Here is a 6,146-nt window from a genome sequence, read left to right on the forward strand (position 1 = left end):
GCTCCAGATTTGAACTTACATAAAGCTACGCTCAACTTTCTTGCTTTTGCCTCTTTACTAGCCCGACGAGCTATTTCACTTAAGTGGAAGGACCCAGCTCCTCCTTGCTGTTCACATTGGCTCAGAGACATGATATCCTGCATGAATCTAGAAAAGATTAGATACACTATTCGGGGATCAGAAAACAAATTCTACAGAATATGGCGCCCCTTCTTGGTATTTTATGAAAAACCTTCAACAATAATTTTTGAGTAGCCCCCCCCCCCCCCCCCCCTTTTATTTTTTTTATTTTTAAATTTTTTAAATTTTTATTATCTATTTTATTTATGTATCTATTTTTCATGTATTTCACCTTTTTTTGGTGGTGTCTGTGCTGTGCTTTTTTCAGTTATTAAATCTTATTAATCTTTTATCTTTCCAAGCGTGGTTGTAATTTTTTTATTTTTTATTATTATTATTATTATTCTGTCTATTTACATTTTTTTGTCAGTAGATGTTTAAGTATGTCCATGTCCGGATGTTTTGACAAGGGATTGTTTTGTGTTATGGATGTTGTACGAAAAATCTAAAAAACTTTTTTCCTGTGCATTGATTGTCTTATATGTATTTTATCATTAATAAAAAGACCATTGAAAGAAAAGTAGTTTGTAAAGAATTGTTTTGCTGTATTGAGAGACCTGCCTGAGATTAACAGATAATTTACTCAAGCTGAAAAGTGCACCACCAGTGATGATGATTCTCAGACTGAGTGAGGTTGTGACGATATGTAATTACTTGCCAAAAAGCCCTTTTTTATGAAGTTACAACTAATTAAACACATTCCTGCACATGCCTAAACATGTTTAAACACATTAGCAGCAGTGTTCAAACATTGTAAGTGAAAGAAATTTGACTTCTGACCCAGCTCTGAAAGCTGCCTGAAATGGACCACACTAAATGTCTGATTACTAGCAGCCAGTTTGTGCTAGGGTGGAAAGCTGATATTGTTGGGAAGAGGAGAGTCTAATCTTTAATTTGGTGTATAAAGGCAAAATTAAGCAAATTTTTTCTACTTGTCAGCGCCAGTGTACCAGGCGATGTACGAGTTCTTACCCCTTTTGCAAAATAACTTCCGCAAAATCCCACCCCCCCAACCGAACTCCACTCCCCGCCCGCTCTCCGCTTCCCCAACGGGCGCTGACCTTCGGGGACGTGTGCATTTATCAGACCCGTGGTGCCCCGGCTGCTTTGGTGACACTAGATGACCTCGAACTGGCCCTCGTGGTGGCGACGTCTCATTTGAATGTCTGCCCTATCAACTTTCAATGGTACTTTTTGTGCCTACAATGACCACAGGTAACAGGGATTCAGGGTTCGATTCCAGAGAGGGAGCCTGAGATCAATTATTATTAAATTATTGATGACCATATACGACAAAGAATGACATAATGTGCCACACTCACGGCTGATGAAGGGCTGGATGCTGAGGGTCAATGAATTGTGTGAGATGTGTCAAATCTGTTGGTTATTATTTTTGTTCATTATCATATGTAAACAAATGGAGGCAAGATTTTTAAAATATATTTTGCATTGAAGAAATAATTGTCTGCATTCAGATTGAGCTCTATATCATCAAATCAGTAATGATTGGATGACTAATGTGCATAACAAAGACATAAATATTACATAAACCAATCCTTTTAGCCCATTATTAAGTGGAACATAGTAAATTAAATTAAATGGAAACAGTCAAACACATTTGCAGAAGCATTGACAATTGTATTGATTTAATATACACACATACAAATATTAATAATATGCATTTTCATTAATATCTTATGCCACTGACAGTATTCGACCAACACTCACAAAGCACTGCTCAATAGCCATGAATCTATGAATGAAATTAAAATATGAAACCTTTATTTGCAGTGTAAAATCACATTGAACACATGAACAACACACAACAATACAATACTTGATCACAGAATGTCAGTGCCTGTGTTGTGCATCAATAGCTCTCACACACTAAAATCACATAGATCAACATGTAAATATACATCCTCTCAATTATTTCGCATCAGTTTTAGAAACCCGCCAGCATCAAGGTCCACACTTTCCTGACACACACACACATTTTTTACAAACACGAATCCAAACATGCTGCAGAAATGCACAATTCCCCATGCTCTCAGTGACACACAATGCAACAATTAGTTTGCAAAAATGTACCCACTTCCCGGTGATGGTAAAGTAGTTGACTACAGCTGCTCTACAGTGTTTTCCATTTTCATTATTTTATTTTCATCCTACTACATTTATTTTATAATGCTTGTGCTGTTAAGATTTCACACTATGTACTTACTGACACATAGACTTATATTTTGTTGATGCTTATGTACATATCTACATACTTAATTTAACACTTCATAGCATATTTAATTAATTCCCTCAAGCATATCACACATCTATCTAATGGATCTGAAATCCTTGATTGATTTTCTTCATTTGGTCAAGAGACTAACCTCAGTCTCAGACAGGGATCACTTAGCTATCAGTGCAACATGTGTATAGTAGCCGCCTAGCTCAGGATTTGTGTATGCTCCGCAGTGATGTGCATCATATAGAAGTCAACCTGATAAACCCCCAGGGGCCGCCATGTTGTGCAGTTATAAAAATTGCCATGGAAACGGTTGCTTCTTAAAAATCTTCTTTGATGATTGATGTGGCGGCAACCATCAAAGGGATTGCTGGCCTGCAAATCCTTATCAAATCCAATCAAAGAACCAAAAACTCTAGACATTAAAGGATATTTCTTTGGTCCTCTGAACTACCAAACATAAATAACAAGTTCCCTTGCTTCAAGTTATTAGCTTGTGAAAATAATAGACCGTCAACTGAGAAGACCACAGTCCTCATTAGTGAAGACAACAATCCTGCCTACGGAGACAACCGCTGATTTGTTCATTAAATATTCATCAAGAAGACACTGCTCTCATAACTACAAATCCCCCTTTACCAAAATGGACATCCTGGTAAGAATTATTTTTTTTTAGAAATGTATGTTCAGGTTGTGTTGAGTGGACTTTTAATAATGAATTCCATGTTTCTATTTTTCAGGCATGTGGAACAATGCAGTCTGAGATTAAGGCTCTGAAAGAGAAGCTCAAACTGAATGATGAGCTTCTGATAAGGGAGCAGTAGAAAATGACAGCTCGCTCTAAAGCCCACATTGGTGTCCTGGCTGAACTAGCTGTACAGAGCAACAAGGTGAAGGCTCTGGAAGAGAAGCTCAAACAGAACGATGAGCTTCTGATGAGGGAGAAGGAGAAAATGACAGCTCACTCTAAAGCCCACAATGGCAAACTGGCTGAACTGGCTGTACAGAGCAACAAGGTGAAGGCTCTGGAAGAGAAGCTCAAACAGAACGATGAGCTTCTGATGAGGGAGAAGGAGAAAATGACAGCTCACTCTAAAGCCCACAATGGCAAACTGGCTGAACTGGCTGTACAGAGCAACAAGGTGAAGGCTCTGGAAGAGAAGCTCAAACAGAACGATGAGATTCTGATGAGGGAGAAGGAGAAAATGACAGCTCACTCTAAAGCCTACAATGGCAAACTGGCTGAACTGGCTGTACAGAGCAACAAGGCGAAGGCTCTGGAAGAGAAGCTCAAACAGAACGATGAGCTTCTGATGAGGGAGAAGGAGAAAATGACAGCTCACTCTAAAGCCCACAATGGCAAACTGGCTGTACAAAGCAACAAGGTGAAGGCTCTGGAAGAGGACAATGTGGCTCTGAAGGAGAAGGTGGCCCTTTTGAAAAGGGATTTGAGCAGGCTTGAGCTTGTGGTGACAGAGATGGAGGAAAGGCAAGCTCACAGCCAAAAGATTGACTCCATGGACAAGGAGACTCAAACCAGCGATCTGCTTCAGGATGAGAATAATGCTCTTCAAGAAGAGCTGATGAAGCTCAGAGCTTCTTATCATGAGGTCTGTCTGAATCAGACTACCAACCAGGAGAAGTTCGACACTGAGCTCCAGGAGGAGAAGCAGGAAAAGAACGTTCTCCAAGAAGAGCTGATGAAGCTCAGAGATTCTTATCATGAGGTCTGTCAAAATCAGACTACCAACCAGGAGAAGTTCAACACTGAGCTCCAGGAGAAGAAGGTTCTCCAAGAAGAGCTGATGAAGCTCAAAGCTTCTTACAATGTGGTCTGCCACTGTCATGAAGCTGATGTTTCCAGTCGGGAGCTCAATGGAGAGAGTAAGGATGATGTCACTGAGGAGAAGTCTCTCTCCAGTGTTCTCCCTGAGAAACCAAAGAAGACTTCACTCTGGAAGAGAATCCGCCACGCTCTGGGGTTGAGAAAACCACAGTGTTGGAAGTAGTCAGCAGCGCCCATCCAACAGCACCTGAGCTGACCTTACCCAGTGTTGTAATGTAACGAAGTACAAATACTTCTTTACATTTCTACTTAAGTAGAAAATTCACATATCTGTCCTTTGATGTGTTATTTTTATTTCTGACAACTTTCACTTTTACTCCACTATATTTCCTAAGTAAAATGTGTACTTTTACTTCAATACATTTCTCCTAACCATCTTCGTTACTCATTACTACAAATTAAAATCAGAAGAAATTTGAGTTGGTGACGTAATGCCGTAAACTTTTTGTGGTATATACGTGTGCCTGCAATATATATTATGCCAGTGGGTGGCAGTGTCACTCGATGTACCCCATGAAGAAGAGAGTGACTGTGACTGGTACCTGAATAAGAAAGAGTGAAGTTTGTTCCTCTGAATTAGCTTGCCTGTTAGCTTCTTTTTTCATATACACTAAACAACACATTCGTTGTCATGTCAACCGCCAAGCACGAAGAAGAAGAAGTCCCGCTTGTCTGGGTGTTGTGGTGAAAAACTAAGTTCCACTCGTGGTCCAAAAATTCCAAAAATTCAGTCAAATAAAAAAGCAGTAGAAGTCAACTTAAAAGCCGCAGAGTTTTATTGTCGACAACAAAACCTGAGAGCATTCAGTAGCGAGCCGGAGCTGCACCAGAAGAACTCTGACTAACAGTGGTGTTGCTCCGCTTTATCCGCTTAAGGATTAAGGGCCACAACTGTTACGACCTTCCCCCTGGAAAGTCTCCAAGCACCGGGGTTACTTGCGTACATTGGACTTGAGTTTACCCCTGGAAAGCCTCCAAACACCTGGGTTGCTTTGGCCTTGGAGCTGGGACTTTCCCTCTGGAGAGCCCCTACCGTACCATGATGAGTCTCTTTTTCTTTTACACAGTTTTTCTTACTCTTGACACCATTATATCTGTCCAAACCATTTGCTATTTTTTAAAAGATATTTGTCTCTGATTTTACACCATAATATTTCATTCTTGTCAGACTGCCTTTAAAAAAAAAAAAAGATTATCATTTCTTCACACAAGTTATACATACACTACATACTGATTGTTACACATAGAGTATATTGTTTGATTCGTTTGATGATTCGTAATATATGTCTTAAACTTATTGTAATCATTAGCAATTTATGTTATAATCACTACTCAGTTTGCAGTGCAGATTAAAGGTACATAGTGACATTCATATGTGACACAGTGTAATGAACAGAAATTTTACTACACGGGCATGTCACATTATTGATGCCATCATGGAAGCACTTGCTGCCGGCTCTGCTGCTAACGTTAATGCTCCGGTAGCAGATGACAAGCATCTCGACTAAAGTGGTGAAACTTGGTGAACTCCGTGGTGGTGATGAAGATAACGTTACACCGGCCGTATTTTCAAGAAATATTTTCGTAAGTTGGAGTGAAAGATTCTTCCTACCGGATTAAGTGCCTGTTATGCCTACAGAGAGTGACTGAAATATTGGCATTCAAAAACTCCCCGTCCAACCTGAAGAAGCACATCGAGATAGGTTAAATACATTTTCATTCAATGAAGCCATAATGTCATGTTGGGACCTGGTATCTGTGAACCATAGTTGGGCCTACATGTGTAGTCAAAAGCCTGACCGCATGTCTCCTTTGCTCTGGAGACAAAGGAGAGCTTCCAGAACTCAGTCTCCCAGGGTGCTTCATCTTCACATATAGGTGGTAAAACTGCTCCTGAAGACAACTCTCAACCACTATTGGTCACTGTGTGCCCCATGACCC

This window comes from Paralichthys olivaceus, chromosome 16, assembly GCF_024713975.1.
Source record: "Paralichthys olivaceus isolate ysfri-2021 chromosome 16, ASM2471397v2, whole genome shotgun sequence".
NCBI classification, from domain to species: Eukaryota; Metazoa; Chordata; class Actinopteri; order Pleuronectiformes; family Paralichthyidae; genus Paralichthys; species Paralichthys olivaceus.